We start from the raw sequence: 24341 nt of genomic DNA, 5'->3' as shown, positions 1-24341 counted from the left end.
TTGAAAGATCCTCATCAGTTTCTAGCTGAATTCTTGCAAATCTGTGACACTGTCAAGACCAATGGGATTGACCTTGAGGTCTACAGACTTATGCTTTTTCCCTTTGTAGTAAGAGACAGAGCTAGGACATGGTTGGACACACAACCTAAAGAAAGCCTAAACTCTTGGGAAAAGCAGGTCAATCCCTTCTTGGCAAAGTTCTTTCCACCTCAAAAATTGAGTAAGCTTAGAGTGGAAATCCAAACCTTAAGACAGAAGGAAGGCGAATCCCTCTATGAAGCTTGGGAAAGATACAAGCAATTGATTAGAAGGTGTCCTTCTGGCATGCTTTCAGAATGGAGCATCATATGCATATTCTATGATGGACTGTTTGAACTGTCCAAGATGTCATTGGACAACTCTGTTGGTGGATCTCTTCATCTGAAGAAGACGTCTGAAGAAGCCCAGGAACTTATTGAAATGGTTGCAAATACCCAGTTCATGTACACTTCTGAAAGGAATCCTGTGAATAATGGGACAACTCAGAAGAAAGGAGTTCTTGAGATTAATACTCTGAATGCCATATTGGCTCAGAATAAAATATTGACTCAGTAAGTCAATATGATTTCTCAGAGTCTGTCTGAAATGCAAGCTGTATCAGGCAGTACTAAGGAGGCTTCCTCTGAAGAAGAAGCTTATCATCCTGAGAATCCTGCAATGACAGAGGTGAATTACATGGGAGAACCCTATGGAAACACCTATAATCCTTCATGGAGAAATCATCCAAATCTCTCATGGAAGGACTAACAGAAGCCTCAACAAGGCTTCAACAACAATAATAGTAGAAGAAATAGGTTTAGCAATAGCAAGCCATTTCCATCATCTTCTCAGCAACAGACAGAGAATTCTTAGCAGAGTCTCTTTAGCTTAGCAGCCATAGTCTCTGATCTATCTAAAACCACACTAAGTTTCATGACTGAAACAAGGTCCTCTATTAGAAATTTGGAGGCTCAGGTGGGTCAACTGAGTAAGAAAGTTACTGAACTCCCTCCCAGTACTCTCCCAATCAATACAGAAGAAAATCCAAAAAGAGAGTGCAAGGCCATAAACATGTCCCACGCGGCCGAACCTGTAGAGGAGGGAGAGGCAGTGATTTCCACTGAGGAAGACCTCAATGGACGTCCACTGGCCTCCAAGGAGTTCCCTAATGAGGAACCGAAGGGATTTGAAGCTCATATAGAGACCATAGAGATTCCACTAAACTTACTTCTGCCATTCATGAGCTCTGATGAGTATTCTTCCTCTGAAGAGGATGAAGATGTTGCTGAAAAGCAAGTTGCTCAATATCTAAGAGCAATCATAAAACTGAATGCCAAGTTATTTGGTAACGAGACTTGGGAGGATGAACCTCCATTGCTCATCAATGAACTGAATACCTTGGTTAGGCAGAAATTACCTTAGAAGAAACCGGACCCTAGAAAGTTCTCAATACCTTGTACCATAGGCACCATGAAGTTTGAGAAGGCTTTGTGTGACCTGTGGTCAAGTATAAACCTCATGCCCCTCTCTGTAATGGAGAAACTAGGGATCCTTGAGGTGCAAGCTGCAAGAATCTCACTAGAGATGGCAGACAATTCAAGGAAACAAGCTTATGGACTTGTAGAGGATGTCTTGGTAAAGGTTGAAGGCCTTTACATCCCTACAAATTTCATAATCCTGGAAACTGGGAAGAATATGGATGATTCCATCATCCTTGGCAGACCCTTTCTAGCCACAGCAAAAGCTGTGATTGATGTTGACAGAGGAGAGTTGGTCCTTCAAGTGAATGAGGACTACCTTGTGTTTAAGGCTCAAGGATCTCCCTCTATAACCATGGAGGGAAAGCATGAAAAGCTTCCCTCAAAGCAGAGTCAAACAGAGCCCCTACATTCAAACTCTAAGTTTGGTGTTGGGAGGCCATCATCATGCTCTGAGTATCTGTGAGGCTCTATGAGAGCCCACTGTCAAGCTATTGACATTAAAGAAGCACTTATTGGGAGGCAACCCAATTTTATTCAATTATATCTATTTATTTTCCATGGTTATTTATATTTTCTTTAGGTTGATGATCATGTGAAGTCACAAAAACAACTGAAAAAGCAAAAATAGAATGAAAAATAGCATTAAAAATAGCATACCCTAGAGGAGGAGCTTACTAGCATTTAAATGCCAGTAAGGGTAGCAGAATGGGTGTTAAACGTCCAGTCTGGCACCATTCTGGGCGTTTAACACCAGCAAATGGCACAAGACTGGCGTTTAACACCAGAAAAGGGCAACAAGTTGGCGTTTAACGCCAGAAAGGGAAGAAAAGCTGGTGTTAAACGCCAAGAATGGGCAGCAACCTGGCGTTTAACGCCAGGATTGGCACTCCAAGGGGTGTTTACACGCCAACATGGTGCAGGGACGAGAAATCCTTGACACCTCAGGATCTGTGGACCCCACAGGATCCCCACCTACCTCAACTCTCTCCCTCTCTTCTTCACACCTTTCCATAATACCTTTTTCCAAATACCCCTCACCAATCACCTCCATTTCTCTTCCCCATCACATCTTCACCAATCACCTCCACCCACTCTTCCCTAAAAACCCCACCAACCTCACAATTCACATTCAAATACTTTCCCTCCCAAACCCAAACCCAACCCCTAATACCTTGTTTTACCATAAAGTGACATTTTTCAAAATTCAATACAAGGTATGAACTAACATACCTATCTAATACTCTAGCCAAACTATCTAAGAAAAGGTTAAAGGAATCACCATATACACTGAAATCATCCATAACAACTTCCATACAGCTCTCAATAAGATCTGAAAAGATACTCATCAAGCATCTTTGGAAAGTAGCCGGTGCATTACATAAGCCAAAAGGCATCCTTTTGTATGCATACGTTCCAAAGGGACATGTAGAAGTAGTCTTCTCCTGATCTTCAGGAGCTATATGAATTTGGAAATAGACTGTATAACCATCTAAAAAGCAGTAATGGGATTTACCTGACAGGCGATCAAGCATCTGATCAATAAATGGCAGAGGGTAATGATTCTTGCGAGTAGCATGGTTGAGACGCCTGTAATCAATGCAAACTCTCCATGAATTCTGCACTCTAATTGTCAGGAGCTCTCCATGCTCATTCTTTACTGTTGTGACTCCATACTTCTTGGGCACCAGTTGTACTGTACTGACCCATTCTCTGTCTGAGATGGGGTAGATGATATATGCTTCAAGTAGCCTGGTCACTTCTTTCTTGGCAACTTCTAAGATGGTGGGATTCAATCTTCTTTGGGGTTGACGGACAGCTTTTGCTCCCTCTTCTAAGAATATTCTGTGCTCACAAACCTGAGGGCTGATGCCTACTATATCCGCCAAGCTCTACCCAATTACTCTCTTATGTTTTCTCAGTACACTGAGCAGCTGCTCCTCTTGTTGGGAAGTGATTTCCCTTGCAATGATAACTGGGAGCTTCTGATTATCCTCAAGGTAAGCATACTTGAGGTGGGATGGAAGGGGCTTTAATTCCACTATCTACTCATGGCTGGGCTCTGGATCATCTGGAGCTAGTGATAATGGCAAAGTGTCCTCATTGTGTTCAGAGGGTGTCCCCACACCTTGACCTTGCTCCATGTGTCTCTCTTATGCTTCTTCTTGGTAAACTTTAGCTACAGTTTCATCAATGATGTCGCACTGGAAGATAGAATGATCTTCCTGAGGGTGCTTCATAGCTTCGTTTAAACTAAAACTTACAGCTCTGCCATCTATCTCAAAGGAGTAAGTTCCTGAGAATGCATCTAGCTTGAACTTTGAAGTCTTCAGGAATGGTCTTCCAAGCAGGATTGATGATGGTCTTCCTAAGTCATTAGGGGGCATTTCCAAAATATAGAAGTCAATGGGAAATGTGAGCCCCTTAATGCTCACTAATACATCTTCAGCAATTCCAACAACTGTAATATTGCTTTTATCTGCTAACACAAAACGAGCTGCTGACCTTTTTAAGGGAGGGAGCTTCAAAGCATCATATATAGACAATGGCATTATACTAACATATGCTCCTAAATCACACATGCAGTCAGAAAATATTACACCTCCAATGGTACAGTTAACCATGCATGGACCTGGGTCACTACATTTTTCAGGTATACCCCCCATTAACGCAGATATAGAACTACCTAAAGGAATAGTTTCTAGTTCATTATTTTATATTTATGTATGCATAAATATTTCAGAAACTTTGCATATTTAGGTACTTGTTGAATAACATCAAAAAGGGGTAGCTGGTGTATGGAAAAGCCTGTCATCTGCCAGTGGAACTGGAACACAAGGCCTACTGGGCCACCAGGTTCCTAATCCTTGATGCTAAGATAGCTGGAGAGAAAAGATTACTCCAGTTGAATGAGCTGGAGGAGTTCAGACTCAATACTTTCGAAAATGCTAAAATTTACAAGGAGAAAGAAAAAAGGTGGCATGACAGAAAGCTTTCATCTGGAGTCTTTAAGCCAGGATAGAAGGTTCTGCTGTTTAACTCTAGGCTCAGATTGTTCCCTGGGAAATTGAAATCCCGGTGGAAGGAACCATATGTGATTACAAGTGTGTCACCATATGGATATGTAGAACTTCGGGATATTGACTCTGACAAAAAATTCATTGTTAATGGACAGAGAGTCAAGCATTATCTTGAAGGCAATGTTGAGCAAGAATGTTCAAGACTGAGACTAGATTAAAGCTCAGTAAAATCCAGCTATTGACATTAAAGAAGCGCTTATTGGGAGGCAACCCAATCTTATTTATCTATGCTAATTACTTTTTCATTTCATTTTTCCATTATTATTTTATGTTTTCTTTAGGTTGATGATCATGTGGAGTCACAAAAATAGCTGCAGAATTAAAGTGGAATAAAAAATAGCATCAAAAATAGCACAACCTGGAGGACATGCTTACTGGCATTTAAACGCCAGTAAGGATAGCAGAATGGGTGTTTAACGCCCATGCAGGTAGCATTCTGGGCGTTAAACGCCAGAATGGGCAGCATTCTTGGCGTTCAGAAAAACGCCCAGTAAAGAAGGATTCCTGGCTTTTAGTGCCAGCCAGGGTATCTGGCTGGGCGTTAAACGCCCAAAGAGGCAGTCAAGTGGGCATTAAACGCCAGAATGGATAGCATTCTGAGCGTTTAACGCCAGGATGACACAAGGGAGGTAATTTTGTTTCCAATTCGATTCTTTTTCCAATTTTTCATGTTTTAATTCATAATTTTTGCATCAAACATATTTTAAATGTTCATCTTTCAATATCTATTTTCAAAAATTAATAATCTTTCCAATTCTTTTCAATTCCTTCCAAAACGTTTTCAAAACTTACATACCTTTTCAAATTATTTTCAACTATTTTTAATTTTTCTTGTATACAGTAATAAGTTTTAAAAATTAAATGCATCATTCTTCTTCTACTCCCTTCTATCTTATTTTGCTCGAGGACGAGCAAAGCTTTTAAGTTTGGTGTGGAAAAGCTCAACTTTTTGCTTTCCATAACCACTAATGGCACCTAAGGCCAGAGAAACTTCTAGGAAGAGGAAAGGGAAGGCAGTTGCTTCCAACTCTGAGTCATGGGAGATGGAGAGATTCATCTCAAAAGCCCATCACTAAAAAGAGGATGGAGCAAACAAGAGAGTCCACTCATGGACCTCAACAAGAACATGAGGAAATTCCTCATCAAAAAATTCCTGAGATGCCTCAAGGGATACACTTTCCTCCACACAACTATTGGGAGCAACTCAACACCTCTTTAGGAGAATTGAGTTCTAACATGGAGTAATTAAGAGTGGAGCACCAAGAGCACTCCATCATCCTTCATGAAATCAGATAGGACCAAAAGGCCATGAGAGAGTAGCAACAAAGGCAAGGAAGAGACATAGAGGAGCTCAAGAACTCCATTGGTTCTTCAAGAGGAAAAAGAAGCCACCATCACTAAGGTGGACCCGTTCTTTAATCTCCTTGTTTATTTTCTTTTCTGTTTTCGGTTTTTATGCTTTATGTTTTGACTATGTTTGTGTCTTCATTACATGATCATTAGTGTTTAGTGTCTATGTCTTCAAGTAATGAATGTTCCATGAATCTTTCACCTTTTTTAAATGAAAAATGTTTTCTGAAAAAGAAAAAGAAGTACATGAATTTCAAATTCTATCTTGAAAATAGTTTATTTATTTTGATGTGGTGGCAATACTTTTTGTTTTCTGAATGAATGCTTGAACAGTGCATATTTTTTATAGTGAAGTTTAGGAATGTTAAAATTGTTGGCTCTTGAAAGAATAATGAAAACAAGAGAAATGTTATAGATAATCTAAAAAATCATAAAATTGATTCTTGAAGCAAGAAAAAGCAGTGAAAAACACAAAGCTTGCGAAAAAAATGGCGAAAAATAAAGAAAAAAAAGAAAGAAAAAGAATAAGCAAGCAGAAAAAGCCAGTAGCTCTTTAAACCAAAAGACAAGGGTAAAAATGGATCCAAGGCTTTGAGCATCAGTGGATAGGAGGGCCCAAAGGAATAAAATCCTGGCCTAAGCGGCTAAATCAAGTTGTCCCTAACTATGTGCTTGTGTCATGAAGGTCCAAGTGAAAAGCTTGAGACTGAGTGGTTAAATTCGTTATCCAAAGCAAAAAGAGAATGCCTAAGAACTCTGGGCACCTCGAACTGCGGACTCTAGCAAAGTTGAGTCACAATCTGAAAAGGTTAACCCAGTTATGTGTTTGTGGCATTAATGTATCCGGTGGTAATAATGGAAAACAAAATGCTTAGGGTCACGGCCAAGACTCATAAAGTAGCTATGTTCAAGAATCAACATACTAAACTAGGAAAATCAATAACACTATCTGAATTCTGAGTTCCTATGGATGCCAATCATTCTGAGCTTCAAAGAATAAAGTGAGATGTCAAAACTGTTGAAAAGCAAAAACCTACTAGTCCGGCACATCTAATTGGAACTAAGCTTCATTGATATTTTGAAATTTATTATATTTTCTCTACTTTTTATCCTATTTTGTTTTTAGTTTCTTGGGGACAAGCAACAATTTAATTTTGGTATTGTGATGAGCGGATAATTTATACGCCTTTTGGCATTATTTTTAGGTAGTTTTTAATATGTTTTAGTTACTTTTTATAATATTTTTATTAGTTTTTATGAAAAAATCACATTTTTGGACTTTACTATGAGTTTGTGTGTTTCTCTATAATTTCAGGTATTTTCTGGCTGAAATTGAGGGACCTGAGCAAAAATCTGATTCAGAGGCTAAGAAAGGACTGCAGATGGTGTTGGATTCTGACCCTCCTGCACTCGAAGTGGATTTTATGGAGCTACAAAAGCCCAATTGGAGCACTCTTAATTGCGTTGGAAAGTAGACATCTTGGGCTTTCCAGCAATATATAATGGTTCATACTTTTTCCGAGATTTGATGGCCCAAACTAGCCTTTAAATGCCAGCCAGAGACCCTTTTCTGGCGTAAAACGCCAGAACTGGCTCCAGAACTGGAGTTAAACGCCCAAACTGGCATCTAAGCTGGCGTTTAACTCCAGAAAAGGCCTATGCACGTGTAAATCTCAATGCTCGGCCCAAGCACACACCAAGTGGGCCCCGGAAGTAGATTTCTGCACTCTCTGCACTTAGTTACTCATTTTCTGTAAACCTAAGTTACTAGTTTATTATAAAAATGACTTTTAGAGATTCATTTTGGTAACTTATGACATTTTACATCTCATATTGTATCTTGTACGGCTTGAGTCTCTAAACTCCATAGGTGGGAGTGAGAAACTCTGCTGTGTCTCAATGGAGTAATGCAATTACTATTGTTTTCTATTCGATCACTCTTGGTTCTGTTCTAAGATACTCACTCGTACTTTAATATAAAGAATATAATGATCCATGACACTCATCATCATTCTCCAATTTATGAACGCGTGCTTGACAACCACTCCCATTCTATCTGAGCTCAACGTAGTCATTGGGCGACAGCTTGAGTGCGTATCTCTTGAGTCTCTGATCCACGGATTTGACTTGCCTCTCCTAACAACAGAGCATTCGAATTCGTGAGATTAGAACCTTCGTGGTAGAGCCTAGAACCAATTGGCAGCATTCCTAAGATCTAGAAAGTCTAAACCTTGTCTGTAGTATTCCGAGTAGGATCTGGGACGGGATGACTATGACGAGCTTAAAACTCACGAATGTTGGGCGCAGTGACAGTGTGCAAAAGGATAGAGAGATCCTATTCTGACACAAGTGAGAACCGACAGATGATTAGCCGTGCAGAAACTGTACCTGGACCATTTTCACTGAGAGGACGGATAGTATCCATTGACAACGGTGATCCACCAACATACAACTTGCCATTGAAGGAAGTCATGCGTGTTTGGAGAAGAAGATAGTAGGAAAGAAGAGATTCAGATGACAGAGCATCTCGAGAACCTCAACCTATTCCTCATTACTGAATCACAAGTGCATTTCATGTTATTTACTTTTCATAAACAAAATCATTTTTATCATTAATCTCTTGACTAAGATTTACAAGATAACCATAGCTTGCTTCAAGCCGGCAATCTCCGTGGGATCGACCCTTACTCACGTAAGGTATTACTTGGATGACCCAGTGTACTTGCTGGTTAGTTGTGCGAAGTTACAAAGGTGTGATTGCAATTTCGTGCACCAACCCACTAAAGAAATTCCTATCCAAGAATTAAAGGAAGCCAAGGCTCATGTAAAAAACCATAGAGGTTCCCTTGCATGCACTCCTGTAGTGCATGAGTTTTGATGAATACACATCCTCAGATGAGTATGAGAAAGGGAAGAGCAAGTTGCTCAGTACCTAGGAGCTCTTATGAAGCTGAATGCCAAGCTGTTTGGCATAAAACCTATGGAGGAAGAACCTCCAATGCTTACCAAAGAACTCAATGCTTTGGTACAACAGAAGCAACCTCAGAAGCTTCCGGATCCCGGTCGCTTCCTAATTCCTTGCACCAAAGGCACCATGACCTTTGAGAAGGCTCTGTGTGACCTAGGGTCAAGTATAAATCTTTGAGGTACAAGCTGCAAATATCTTACTAGAGATGACAGACAAATCAATGAAAAAAGCATATGGCTAAGTAGAGGATGTATAGGTAAAGGTTAAAGACCTCTACATCCCTGCAAACTTTATAATCTTAGATACTGGGGAAGGTGAGGATGAATCCATCATCCTTGGAAGACCTTTCCTTGCCACTGCCAATGCTATCATTGATGTAGCTAAGGGAGAACTGATTTTACAACTAGGGGAGGATCACATCTTGTTCAAGATGCCTCACCCCAACCCTCCCTCTGAGAAAAGAGAGAAAACTGTTCAACACTTAGTGTTCCAACTAACTCTTTCAGTGCAGAGCTTTACTAAGACCCCAAACACCAATTCTAAGTTTGGTGTTAGGCAACCATCAACAAGCACTGTGAGCAAAGGCACTGACGGGTGGTGGAAATTAGACCAATTAAGAATTCAATATAGGAAATACGTTGCGAGTATAGCTCCTAACCAGCAAAAATCCGCCTCATCAATTTAGAAAGGTTGTCACAAAAGTTTAGAATAAAAATACTGGGAGTATAAGTCCCAGGTCGTCTCCCAACGAGTTGATAAAAAGGTGCTAATTTATTAATCAGGAGTTTTCTGGGTAATTTTGAGTTTGGGCAATGAGCAAATAAATAATTGTAAATTAAAGCAATGAAAATTAAAAGAGATTTATAATATTCTAAATAAAGGGCCTTGACTGGGGGAATGATTAATCGAAAGTTCTATCCTTGTTGGAATTCTCTCAAGTGTAGTGTAAAGAGGTTGTTATTTTCACTTAGTTAACCCTTACTAAATAAAGGAAAGTCATGTGATTGAGTTAACTCTTATTCGCAAATCCTAGTCCTCTCCCTTGGGAAGGTCTAGCATTAGTAAATACAGAATTAGCCAACAACTTCCAATTTAACTAATCACTTGAGCATTCCAACTTAAGTGTCTCTTTTTAATCAACCCCATGTCAAGGTGGGAATCTACTCCATTGACATGAAAATTACTTGCACAGAATTAAAAAGGAAATAAAAGAAAGACATGATAGACAATAACTGCAATTTAATTAAAAATAAAAGTAATCCTTTGCATTAACAATCTATGAAAATAATCTAATTGTAACTCTAAACAAGAATTAAGAATATGGAATAAATAAAAGAGTAAGGAAACAAACTAGAATAGTATCTTAAACGGAGGTGATGACTCTTCAATATCCAAAGGCAAAAGCAATAAACTATGAAACTATGAATGTAAAAGAAAACCTAGAGGAAGAGTAAGTTTCTCTCTAGATTCTGATCTAAAAACTAAAACTATGCTAATGAGAATCTGTGTTGAGTCTCTACATGTTCCCTGGCTCTAGTCTGTGTTTCTGGACCGAAAACTGGGTCAAAACTCGGCCCAAAATCGCCCCCAGCATTTTCTGTTATTTCTGCAGATCGCGCATGTCACGCGTACGCGTCAGTCACGCGTGCGCGTCTTTGTGCAAACTCCAATCCACGCGTACGCGTCAGGCACGCGCACGCGTCGCTGCAAATTTCTCCATATCGCGCGCTCGCGTGAGCCATGCATGCGTGTCGATGCTCGCTGGTTATCTCCTTGGTTTCTTATGTTCCTTCCATTTTTACAAGCTTCCTCTCCATTCTCTAAGCCATTCCTGCCCTATAAAGCCTAAAACACTTAACACACGGATCACGACATCAAATGGTATAAAGGAGAATTAAAATACACAAATAAAGGACTTCTCGGAAGCAAGTTTTCAACCATAGAACAAAACTAGGAAGGAATTGTAAAATCATGCAAATCATATGAATAAGTGGGTAAAGACTTGATGAAACCACTTAATTAAATACAAGATAAACCATAAAATAGTGTTTTATCAGGCACTAAGAAGAAAGTACCTAAAGGCTGGAGGGAGAAGAAAGTCCCCACTAAAGGCCTCTCACCTGGCATGAGAGTTGTCTTCACCAAGAAGCCAGTCATACCACATACAGTGAGTCATGTCCTGTTTCTAGAGCATGTGGAGCTCATCCATGAGAAGACAGGTAGAAAGTTCACTGTACGGGGCGAAATTCTGAGCCCATATCCATCTCCATAAGGAGCTAACCGTCAAGCTAATAACGTTAAAGAAGCGCTTGTTGGGAGGCAATGCAATCCGGTTTAGTAATTTTTATTTCTTTTAATTCCTTAAGTTAATTTTCTTTTAAGTTATTTCTTTAGGATCATGATCATGTGCAGCAGTAAGAACAAAGACAGAAAGGTTCAGCAATGAAAACAAAACACTCTAAATGGAGTGTCTTGCTAGCGTTGAACGCTAGCCAGGGAGCACTGGCTGGGCATTTAACGCCCAAATTGGCAGACTTGCTGGCGTTGAACGCAAGCCAGGGAGCACTGGCTAGGCGTTCAACTCCCCAATTGGCAACATAGCTGGCGTTGAACCCAGCCAAGAGCATAGTGTTGGGTGTTCAACGCCCATGAAGAAGGGCAAGGAATCTGAATTCCCTAACCTCTCAGGAACAGTCGGTCCCACAGTATCTTTACCTACCACACTTCTTCCCTCTTCTTTTTCACAATTCCCCATACACTTTTCCCTATAAACCATAGCCCAATCACATCCATATCACTTCTCCAAAACCATCATAATTACCGCCAACACCCACCCACTTCAAAATCAAATTTCCCTCCCATTTACCCCACCCATGACCGAACCCTACCCTAGCCCTCTCCTATAAATACCCCCTCTTACTAACCTTTCATACACACACTTCATACACTCTAAAGCCCCCTTGGCCGAATAACTTATCTCCCTTCATCTCCATCTATTTTCTTCTTCATCTACTCTATTTGCCTCTTTTATTTATTTTTGCTCGAGGACGAGCAAAGCCTTAAAATTTGGTGTGGGAAAAGCGTTGCTTTTTGTTTTCCATTACTACTTATGGCACCCAAGGTTGGAGAACCCTCTAGAAAGAGGAAAGGAAAGACCATAGCCAACACCTCTAAATCTTGGAAGATTGAGAGATTAATCACTAAAGCCCACCAAGACCACTTCTATGAAGTAGTGGCAGAGAAGAAGGTGATCCATGAGGTCCCTTTTAGGCTTAAGAAGAATGAGTATCTGAAAATCCGAAGAGAGATCCGGAGAAGAGGTTGGGAAGTCTTAACCAATCCCATCCAGGAGGTTGGGATCTTAATGCTGCAAGATTTCTATGCTAATGCATGGGTCACGAAAAACTATGATATTAGTGTGAACCTAAATCCCAAGAATTGGAGCACCATGGTCCAAGGGAGAATCTTGAACTTTAATCGGAAAAGTGTGAGGTTGGCGTTTAACTTGCTTTTGATACACTAGAAGAGTCAAATTTGATCAAAGACTGGATCAAGTGCTCTCAGACATTTGTGTGGAAAGAGCACAGTGGAAAAGGGATTCCCAAGGCAAGCCTACTCAACTAAGAAGGCTTGACCTCAAGCCCGTAGCTAGAGGATGGTTGGAATTCATCCAACGCTTTATCATCCCTACTAGCAATCGGTTAGAAGTGACCATTGACAGAGCCATCGTGATTCATTGCATCATTATTGGGAGTGAGGTGGAAGTACATGAGGTGATACCTCAAGAATTGTACAAGATAGCTGAAAAGCCTTCCACCAAAGCAAGGTTGGCATTCCCTCACCTCATTTGTCACATATGCAATTCAGCTAGAATTCTCATAGAGGGAGATATCTTCATTGAGGAGGACAAGCCCATCACTAAGAAAAGGATAGAGCAAACTAGAGAGCATGCACATGAGTCTGTGCAACCGCCTCAGCAAGAAATTCCTGGGATACCTCAAGGGATGCGATTTCCTCCTCAAGGCTATTGGGACCAATTGTTTATATCTCTTAGAGAATTGAACACTAATATGGAGTAATTGAGGTTGGAGCATCAAGAGCATTCCACCACCCTCAATGAAATAAGAGAAGATCAAAGGGCTATGAGAGAAGAACAATAGAGACAAAGGCGTGACATTGAAAAGATCAAGCACTACATTAGATCCTCAAGGAGGAGTAGTAGCCGCCATCTCTAAGGTGGATTCGTTCTCCTAATCCCCTTCTCTTATGTTATTTTTTTGTTTTCTGTTATCTCTCACCTTACTTAAAAGAAAATTTTACTTGAAAAGAATTGAGAGATACATGAATTTTGAGTTCTATAATAAGAATAGCCAATTATTTTGATGTGGTGGCATTGCTTTTATTTTCTGAATGTATGAATGAACAGTGCATATTTGAAATTGGATTTAAGAATGTTGGCTCTTAAAAAAATGATGAAAAAGGAGTATTATTGTTAATCTGAAAAATCCCAAAAATTGATTGTTGAAATAAGAAAAAGCAGCAAAATGAAAAAGAAAAAAGCATGTCGCAATAAAAGAAAAAAATATAATAATGAATATATATGCATGCGAAAAAAAAGAAGAGAAAAAGTAGAAAATGAAATAAATAGAAAAAGCCAATAGTTCTTTAAACCAAAAAGCAAGAGCAATCCAAAGATCCAAAGAGTGTGCTTAAGAACTCTGGACACCTCCACCTGGGGATTCTAGCAAAGCTGAATCACAAGCCTAAGGGGTTCACCCATTTAAGTGTCTGTGGCATTTATGTATCCGGTGGTAATACTGGAAAACAAAGTGCTTGGGGTCACATCTAAGACTCTAAAAATCTGTGTTCAAGAATAAAAAAGAACTAAACTATGAGAGTCAATAATATCATCTGGATTTTAAGTTCCTAAATATGCCAACACTTCTGAGTTTTAATGGATAGTGAGATGCCAAAACTAATCAGAAGCAAAAAGCTACTAAGTCTTGCTCATCTAATTAAAACTGAGCTTCATTTGAAACTCTGAGATTTATTGTATCTTACTCTTCCTTTTATCCTACTTTGTGTTTAGTTTCTTAGGGACAAGCAACAGTTTACGTTTGGTGTTGTGATGAGTGGATATTTTATATGCTTTTTGCTATCATTTTCATATAGTTTTTAGTATGTTTTGTTTAAGTTTCATTATGTTTTCATAAGTTTTAGTGTAAAATTCACATTGTTGGTTTCTACTGAGTTTGTGTGTTTTTATGCAATTTCAGGTATTTTCTGGCTGAAAATAAGGAGCTAGAGCAAAAGTCTGATTCATAGACAGAGAAAGTGCTGCAGATGCTCTCAGGATCTGACCTCCTTGCACTCGAAAGAGTTTTTCTTGAGCTACAGAAGTCTAAATGGAGCGTTCTCAACGGCTATGTAAAGCTAATATTTAGGGCTTTCTAGCAATGTATAATAGTCTATACTTTGCTTCAGAATTGAAGGCTCAAAACTGGCGTTCAACGCCAGCCATCTGCCCTATTCTGGCGTCCAACGCCCAAGGGAGGAGAGACCAGCGTCCAATGCCCAAGAAGGTGCCCCTAGCCAGCGTTCAATGCCCTAAGACCCTCCTAGCACCTGGCTTACTCTTTTGCTTAGCCTAAATACTCACTAAGTGGGCCCCAGAAGTAGATTTTTACACTAGAAGACTGTTTTACCCTTCCTATGTAATCCCTAATCATTAGTCTAGTATTTATTTGAGAACTTTTATACTTTTTAGAGAGATTTGATCACTTTTCGAGACCTTTGACACTTTACACGTTTTACATTGTATTTTCTATCAGTATGAGTTTCTAAACCTCCTAGGTTGAGGGGAGGAGCTTTGCTGAGTTTTATGTATTAATAAAAGTATTACTGTTCTATCTTCAATCCAAGTTTGATTCTCTATTCTGAGATGTATCTTCATTCTTCATCCTTATGAATGCGTTGAACTAGCACAAGGTTATCTCATTCTACATGGGTTCAGAGTGAGTCTTTCATCGGACCATGATCAACCACTAGCTTGATTATACAACTCTTAGATGGCTAATCCACGACTTCGTTGGGGACTTCTCGAGACACCAATTCAGCCGAGGTATGGGGAGATTAGAGTCTTTGTGGTTAAGGCTAGAACAAAAGGCGCAACATTCTCTTATCCGAAAGATTCGACCTTGTCTATGGCGTTTTGAGTAGGATCACTAAGGGGAATGGACTGCAGGAGCTTCACCATCAATCAGACTAGATCCGCACCCTTGAGGTTCAGCACTGGAGGAGAATCGGCGACCTCTCAAGAAAGGCGTTGATCACATACAGCCTGCCATAGAAGAAGTCATTCACAGTTGGACGAGACAGTAAAACCGAATTGATCCAGAAGAATAAAGCATCTCTGAAGCTTTAACCATCTTCTTATAATTGCGTTCACCATTAATTGAGTAACGTTATCTTTATTTTACTTTTATGCATTTTAAACAACCAACTAACTTTTCTATCCACCTGACTAAGAACTACAAGATAACCATAGCTTGCTTCAAATCACAATCCTCGTGGGATCAACCCTGACTCACTCAGGTATTACTTGGACGACCCAGTGTACTTGCTGGTTCAGTTGTGTGAAGTGTAATTCCGTACACCACAGAGCCAGAGGAAATCTCACGGAATCTCTTGAGCAAGAAGCTAAAGATACAACTATGACAACTAATCCAAACGTTGGAAGAGACACAAGGAAGGTCCTTGGCTCTTACACTGCACCTACATCTGACTTCTATGGTACCTGCCATAGGTGCCCACAACTTCGAGCTTAAGCCTCAACTAGTTGCTCTGGTGCAACAGAGTTGTCAGTTTCATGGACCTCCGCAGGAGGACCCCAAAAAATTCATATCAGATTTCCTGCAAATCTTAGAGTAAAGCTTTGGCTAGATTCTCAGCCAAAGGAAATCCTGGACACATAGGAAAAGGTGGTTAATGGATTTCTAACCAAGTTCTTTCTACCTCAGAAGCTGAGTAAGCTTAGGGTGGAGGTCCAGACTTTCAGACAAAAAGAGGAAGAGTCCCTCTATGAAGCCTGGGAGAGGTACAAGCAGCTGATCAGGAGATGCCGTCCCGACATGATCTCAGAGTGGACCATGTTGGAGATCTTCTATGATGGCCTCTCTGAGATGTCCAAGATATCATTGGATCACTGATGAGCGGATATTTTATACACTTTTTGGCATAGTTTTCATGTAGTTTTTACCATGTTTTATTTAATTTTTATTAAGTTTTTACAGGTTTTAGTGTTAAATTCACATTTTTGGATTCTACTTTGAGTTTGTGTGTTTCTATACAATTTTAGGTAATTTTTAGCTGAAATTGAGGAGCTGGAGCAGAAATCTTATTTAGAGACAATGACAGCACTGCAAATGCTGTCCAGATCTGACCTCCTTGCACTCGGAAGAGATTTTTTGGAGCTACAGAAGTTCAAATTGAGAGTTTTCAATAGCTATGGAAAGCTTACTTCCAGAGCTTTCCAACAATGGATAATAGTCCACACTTTGCTTCGGATTAAAAGGCCCAAAACTAGCATCCAACGCCAGCTTCCTGCCCCCTTCCTGGCCTCCAGCGCCCAAGGAGCAGAGCCCAACATCCAAACGCCCAGAGAGGACCCCTAGCCAATGTTTCACGCCCTAGAGACCTCATAGCACGTGGATCTCATCAAAGCTCAGCCGAAACACTCACCAAGTGGGCCCCATAAGTGGATTTTAGCACTAAAAAGATTGTTTTACAGTTACTAGTCATTAGTTTAGTATTTAAGAGTTATTTTACATAATCATTCAAACAATTGGACACTACATTCGAGTTTAACATTGTATTTTCCATTCAGTATGAGTTTCTGAACCTCCTAGGTTGAGGGGAGGAGCCCTGCTGAGTCCTATGAATTAATAAAAGTATTACTTTTTCTTCTTCGATCCGTGTTTGATTTATTCTAAGATGTATACTCGATCTTCAACATGGTGAATAGGATTATTAGTGATAATCAGCTCTGTTCATCATACTAAGATGACCGTGCCTGACAAACACCCGCGTCTACTTGGGTTCGTGTGAATACGTGACTGGAAAGCAAGTGCCAACAACTATGTTTATACATCTCTGAGACGGCTAATCCATGACTTCGTTGGGGACTTCTCGAGACACCAGTTCAGCCAAGTTTTGGGGAGATTAGGGTCTCTCTGGTATAGGCTAGAATCCAAAGAAGCAGCACTCTCTGATCCGAAAGATTCGACCTTGTCTGTAGCATTTTGAGTAGGATCGCCAGGAGAATGAACTGCTAGAGCTTCACCCTTCGTCAGATTGGATGACCACGGCCAATGGCGTTTAATCTGTACCAAAGGAAATCAATGACCATGGCCCATGATGTTGATCACATACAGCCTACCATAGAAGAAGTCATTCACAAGAAAAGAAAATAGTACTACCAAAATTAATTCAGAAAGACTAAGCAACTCCAATCCTTCACCTTATCCCTATTACAGATTCCATTTAATTTACAGAGTATTTTATTAGTTATATGTCTTCATAGTTTCAGATCCCACAATTCCAACAACCTTCCGATTTCGCCTGACTAAGACCTATAAGATAACCATAACTTGCTTCAAACCAACAATTCTCACGGGATCCACCCTGACTCGCCCAGGTATTACTTGGATGACCCAGTGCACTTGCTAGTATAGCTGTATGAAGTGCGGGGGATTCATGCACCATTCACTCTGATGGTGGTTCACTCCACATGAAGAAGACGTCAGAGGAGGCGTAGGAGCTCATTGAGATGGTTACCAACAACCAATATATGTACACTTCTGAGAGAAACCTTGTGAACACTAGGACTACTCAGAAGAGAGGAGTCATAGAGGTGGACACTCTGGACACTATTTTGGCTCAAAACAAGCTCATGTCCCAGCAGATTAACATGATCTCCCAACACCTAAGAGGGATGAAAGCTTCAGCTATTACAATTCAAAAGGCATCCTATGAAAGAGATGCTGGTAACAATACTTGGACTACTATAGAGGAAGTAAACTACATGGAAAATTCCTCCTTAAAGCCCAATAATAATCCCTATTTAAACACTTTTAATCAAGGATGAGGAATCACCCAAACTTTGGGTGGAGAGATCAGCAGAGGCTTCAACAAGGCTTCAACAATAATCAGGGTGAAACCAATCAAAACAAGTTCAATAATAGATAGTTCCAATCCTTTCAGCAGCAAATGGAGATGCCCACACAGAGCCTCTCTGACCTGGCTTCAATAGTATCTAACCTCTCCAAGACCACTCATTGTTTCATGGCCGAGACTAGGTCTTCCATTCGGAATTTGGAGATACAGGTCAGTCAGTTGAGCAAGAGGCTACCTGAGGAACCTTTCAACACTCTTGCAAGCAACACTGAATTAAATCCAAGGGAAGAGTGTAAGGCCCTCACTATGGAAGCTGAGGCCAAACCCAAGGAGGAAAATACTGTTGAGGAACTGAAGGAGAACAAGGCTTAGGAGGAGACTGGGAGTGTACTCACACATGCCCCCATGAAGATGAAGGAGCTTGAAGACCAACACTCTCTAGACGTGCAAAAGGAGCCTGAGGATTGGCAACTCGCTCAGTTCTTGGCAGTCCTCAGGAAGTTTCAAGTTAATATCTCTTTTGAAAAGGTATTGGAGAATAAACCCCCCCTATACGGCATGTTTAAAAAGTGTGATTTTTGAAAGGACGGCTTTGAAGGGGGAAGAAACTATGATGCTGACCAAGGAGTGCAACGTCCTTGTGCAAAGAAAGCTGCCTCAGAAGATGCCAAATCCCGGAAGCTTTCTGATTTCCTGTACTATAGGGATCATTACATTTAAGAAGGCCTTGTGTGATCTTGGATCAAGCATAAACCTGATGTCTTTCTCTGTAATGAATAAGCTGGGAATTCAAGAGGTACAGCCTACTAAGATCTCACTAGAGATGGCAGATAAGTCCCTGAAAAAGGCATATAGACTGGTGGAGAATGTCCTTGTAAAGGTTGAAGACCTTTACCTCCCTGCAAGCTTCGTGCTACTTGACACTGGATAGGACAGGGACAACTCTATCATCCTTGGAAGTCCCTTCCTATCTACTGTGAAGGCCTTGATTGATATGGAGAAAGGAGAGCTAATTTTGAGTCTATGGGAGGATCGTATCCTGTTTAAGATTTTCAACCCTCACTCTCTCTTGGATAAAGGAGGTATTACTATGCAACACTTAGTGTTTCAGCCTTCTCTCTTAGTGTAGAGCCTTACAGAACCCCCAGAAATCAAACCTAAGTTTGGTGTTGGGTATTCATCAACAACCACTGATGAAGGAAGCACTATGAAGAAAGTACCCAAGGGCTGACGGAACAAGAAGATCTTAACTAAAGACTTCTCACTTGGCATGTGAGTTATCTTCACTAAAAGCCCAGTCATTCCACATACTGTGAACCGGATCCTATCTTTGGAACATGTTGAACTGATTCATGAGAGCACAGGAAGGAAGTTCACCATAACGGGTGAAGATCTGAGCCCCTATCAACCTCCGTAAAGGAGCTGTCCATCAACCTAATGACGGTAAAGTAGCGCTTGTTGGAAAGCAACCCAACCATATAAATAGTTTTTCTTAATTTTATTTTCTTTTATATCATTTTGGCTTTTGATTTTATATCATTTCATATTCTATTGTTTTTGATAGTTTTCCTCTTCTTTTTAATGTTTGTGATCATGTGTAGCACTTAGAACAGAAACAGGAACACATAGGAGAGAAAACAGAACACCCTGGAGGACACCCTTGCTGGCGTCGAACACTAGAACTGGCGCTTAACGCCAGAAGGGGGGAGGAAAGCAGGGCATTCAACGCCCTCTCAGGAGCAGCTCAGGACCAAAATTTGGTCCCCCTAGGGCGTTCAACGCCAATTCTTGGCATTGAACACCGCCACCATTCAAAAAAAAAAGTCTAAACCTGGCGTTGAACACCCAGGGAGCAGGGGTACTCCAATTTTGAAGCTTCATTAGCCAGTGGGTCCCACCCAACCATCCACCGACCCCACCATTCATTCACTCATATCCCTTCTCTGTCCTCTCTCCTACTTTTTCATCCACATTCATCTATCACATTCCCATCAATTTCCTTGATTCCCGCACCCCACCTTTCCCTCTTTCCAATAACTACTCATAAATCCCATCAACTCCTTTTCTCACCAACCCCACCAACTTCAAATTCAAAATTTCCCCCAATTCCCCCCCCCCCCCCATTCTAATTGAACGCTACCCACCCACCCCCTATAAATATCCCTCACTTCATCCATACTCCACACACCTTGCATACTCTTCCTCTCTTCCACATTATTCTTTATACACTTTCCTTCCTCCTTCTTCTTACCCAAAAGGCCGAAGCCTCTTTCCCCTATCCCCTCTATCTTTTTCTTTTTCTATTTTTTTTTCTTCTCTTGCTTTACTATTTGCTCAAGGACAAGCAAACTTCTTATGTTTGGTATTGGAAAGCTCCATTTTTTGCTTTCTATACCCTATCTCCATGGCACCAAAGACCGGATAATCCTAAAGGAAAAGAAAAGGAAAAGCCTCCGCCTCCGCATCTAAACCATGGGAAATATTAAAATTCCTCACCAAAGCCCATCAAGACTACTTCTATGACGTGGTGAGGAAGAAAAGGGTGATAAGCGAGGTCCCCTTTAGGCTCAAGGAAGATGAGTATCTGGAGATCCTACACCAAGTCCTGAGGCGAGATTGGGAAATTCTGGCTAATTCCATTTCAGAGGTTAGAGTATTATTGGAGCAAGAATTCTACACCAATGCCTGGGTCACCAAGAAGCATGACACTAGTGTGAACCCAGAGCCCAAAAACTGGAGCACCATGATCAGAGGGCAAATCATAGATTTTAGCCCTGAAAGTGTGAGGTAGGCACTGCAATTGCCTCAGTCACGAGGTGACCCACACTCTTACACTCAAAGGGTCAACTTTGACCGACGGCTAGAGCAAGTTCTTACTGATATCTACGTGCCTAGAGCTCAATGGAGAAGGGACGCCCAAGGTAAGCCGTACCAATTGGGTAGGCTTGACCTTAAGCCAGTAGCTAAAGGATGGTTGGAGTTTATCCAATGCTCAATCATCCCTACAAGTAACTGCTCTGAGGGTTACAATTGAGAGAGCAGTGATGATCCACTGTATCATACTCGGCAATGAAGTGAAGGTACATGAGGTAATCCCTCAAGAAATTTACAAAATAGCTGAAAAGCCCTCCACCCAAGCACGGTTGGCATTTTCTCACCTCATTTATCATTTATGTGGAGCAGCTGGAGTTCGCATAGGAGGAGATATCCTAATTGATAAGGAGAGATCCATCACAAGAAAGGGTATGGAGCACACAAGGGAGCCTGCACAAGGACCACAACAGGAACACGTTCCACCACCTCCACAAGAGATCCCAGAGATGCCTCGAGGGATGTACTTTCCTCTTCGTAACTATTCGGATCGATTGAACGTATCTCTAGGGGAGCTAACTTCATTTGTTGATCAGCTTAAGATAGAACATCAAGTCCATCCTATCATCCTCCATCAGATGATGGAAGATCAAAGGAGCATGAGGGAGGAACAGATGAGGCAGGGACGCGACATTGAGGAGCTTAAACGCTCTAGAGGATTCCCCAGAAGAAGCAATGGCCGCCATCACTGAGGTGGTCTAGTTTCATTCTCCCTTTATTTTATTTTATCTTTGTTTTCTTTGTACTCTATTTTTATCTGTTTCTTGTTCTAGTACATGATCACACTTAGGTTTTCTTGTTTTCTTTTTTTTATTTAAAGATGCCTTATGTAATCCCAATCAAGCTTAAAAAGAAAAATTTATTGAAAAGAGAAGCAGTAAAATACATAAGGTCTTGAGTTATATTGCAAGTTGTTCTATTTACCTTAAAGTGGTGGCCTTATCTTTATTTTCTGAATGTATAAATTAACTGTGCATAATTGACATTGGAGTTGAGCATATTGGCTCTTGAAGAACAGTGACGTTAGAAAAGTATTATTGATTCTTTGAAAAATTAAAAAGATTTATTCTGGAAGCAAAAGAAACGGCCAAAAAAAAAGAAAAGAAAAGGAAAAACCAAAAGAAAAGGTCCAAGAATTTGAGCATCAATGGTCAGGAGGGTCAAAATTGGCCTAAAAAGCTCAAAAGAGTTGCTATCCCTAACTATATGCTTGTGGTGTGACAGTGTCAAGTAATCCTTGAGACTGAACATTTAAAGTCGTGACCTAATGCTATAAAGAGTACGCTTAAGGCTCTGAGCACCACTGTCTGGGAATTTAAGCAAACCTAAATTCGAATCCAAACGGTTCCCCTAGTTAAGTGCTTGTGGTGTTTATATATCAAGTGGTAATACCTGAAAAAAAAACACTTAGAGTCACGGCTAGGCTCAAAGGTGCAGACACCAAAAGAAAAAGAAAAGTTGTGGTCAAAAATTAAGAAAAACTTAAAGAGGATCAATAATATCATCCGGATTCTAATTCTGAAGGATGCCAATATTTCTGAGCTTCAAGGAAAAGTGAAATGCCAAACCTATTCGGAAATAGAGAGCTAATAGCCCCATTCAATAAATAGATTTGAGCTTCATTGACAACTCTAAAACCTGATGTATTTTTCTCTTCCATTTGGTCCTATCTTGTTTTTGGTTGCTTGAGGACAAGCCACAGTTTAAGCCCTTTTTCCTAGCATTTTTTATTTGTTTTTAGTTAGATTTTATTAAGTTTTACTATGTTTTAGTGCAAAATTTATCTTTGCATGATACTTTGAGTTTTTGTATTATTTTTATGATTTTAGGTGAATTTTGGGTGAATTTGGCAAATTCTTCTCCAGAGACAAAGAAAGGATATTAGATGCTGTCAATCCTGACCTTCTTGCATTTCAACGAGCATAACTAGAGCTACAAAGGTCCAATTTACGCGGTCTCAGTGGAGTTAGAAAGTTAGCTTTCAAAGCTTTCCAACAATATATGATAGTCTATGTTTTTTTCCAGAATGACTGCCAAAACTAGCGCTAAACCCAAGCTTGGGTGTTTAGCGCCCAAGAACGAGTAGCCCCCAGCGTTGAACGCCAGCCATAGAGCAGAAACTAGCGAGCACACCTCCCCTATGGGTGTTTAATGCTCAGATTGGCGTTGAACGCCAGGAAGCAGCCTAAACGTTCACCAAAGTGGGCTCCAAATTGGATTTAACACTCCCTAGCGTATCTTATCTTATCCTTGTAAATTTTAAATTTAAATTAACATATTTTAAGTTTAGCTTTTACTATTTAAAGAGGAGATCACTTAGGTTTATAGACATTCAGATCCAAATAGATCTTCTCTACTTTTTACTCTGTAAGTTATGAGCAACTAAACCTCCTAATTAAGTGTTCATACTAAGGGTCGAGCTAGGAAAGCTGACCTGAATGAAGACAGAGATGACCGACCTCTTCCCAAAGAGCTCAGCCAAATTGCTATAAGGACCCAACTAGGCCCAAAGCAGAAGATCACACCCCCCTTGAAGGCGGTTGGCCAAAGATAAGGGGACCCACCCCCAAAAAGATAAAGATAAGATAACTAACTTATCTCCAAGGGAGGTCACTCCGCACTACTATAAATATACTGGAGTACCCAGGTAAAACTCATACTCTGATTCTACACAAAAAACCTGCTTAAAGCCCATGCTAACTTAGGCATCAGAGTCTCTTGCAGGTACCACCACCCTCCGGTGACCAAGGATCAACAGCTCCACCAAGATCAGCAAGTCGAACGCAACTGCTCCGACCACCACAACAGATCTCATCGGAGATCGACCTTCAGTTTCAGGTAACCCTCGGAACATTGACGCCGTAGCCGGGGAACCTGGAAGTCATCCCATCCTCATGGTAGATAACCTTGACAACGATCACAACTCCAGTTTGGAAGAAAGAACCCCGCTTAAAAATACGGATCCACATCAAAAGATGTGCCTCAAACTAAGGGGTACAAGCAATCTCCAAACACCGAAATCTTAGATGCCCTCCGCGAACAGTAGAATCGCCTCAAACAGCTCGAACAGGAGGTCAAACATCAGCAGGAAGCCGAGAGAGACCTCCGAAGAGAAACGAGACAACGCTGAGAACTAGAGGACAAACTCACAAAGCTCGAGGCCGATCTCAAAACCAAAACTACTCATTCTAGTCATGAAGATAACTCCCACAGGGATCAAGATCCATTCACTAAAGAGATCATGAAAGCTAAAGTACCAAAGGACTTCAAAGCTCCTGACATGAATCCATACGATGGTACATCTGATCCCAGCCATCATCTCAGCAACTTTAGAAGCAGGATGTATCTCACAGACGCCTCAGACGCAATTCGATGAAAAGCATTCCCAACTACCCTGACAAA

General features: G+C 40.7%; 1 non-coding gene across 1 annotated transcript; it reads right to left on the bottom strand.

The window, feature by feature from the left end:
* Positions 1-222: 222 nt before the first annotated feature.
* LOC112787590 (small nucleolar RNA R71) lies at positions 223-326 on the bottom strand. Its single transcript, XR_003194995.1, has one exon. It is a non-coding gene; the product is annotated as a small nucleolar RNA R71 (small nucleolar RNA).
* Positions 327-24341: the final 24015 nt, after the last annotated feature.

The sequence above is a fragment of the Arachis hypogaea genome, chromosome 20 (assembly GCF_003086295.3).
Source record: "Arachis hypogaea cultivar Tifrunner chromosome 20, arahy.Tifrunner.gnm2.J5K5, whole genome shotgun sequence".
NCBI lineage: Eukaryota > Viridiplantae > Streptophyta > Magnoliopsida > Fabales > Fabaceae > Arachis > Arachis hypogaea.
The sequence above is the reverse complement of the archived record's forward strand: the minus strand, read 5'-3'. Positions and strand labels throughout refer to the sequence as shown.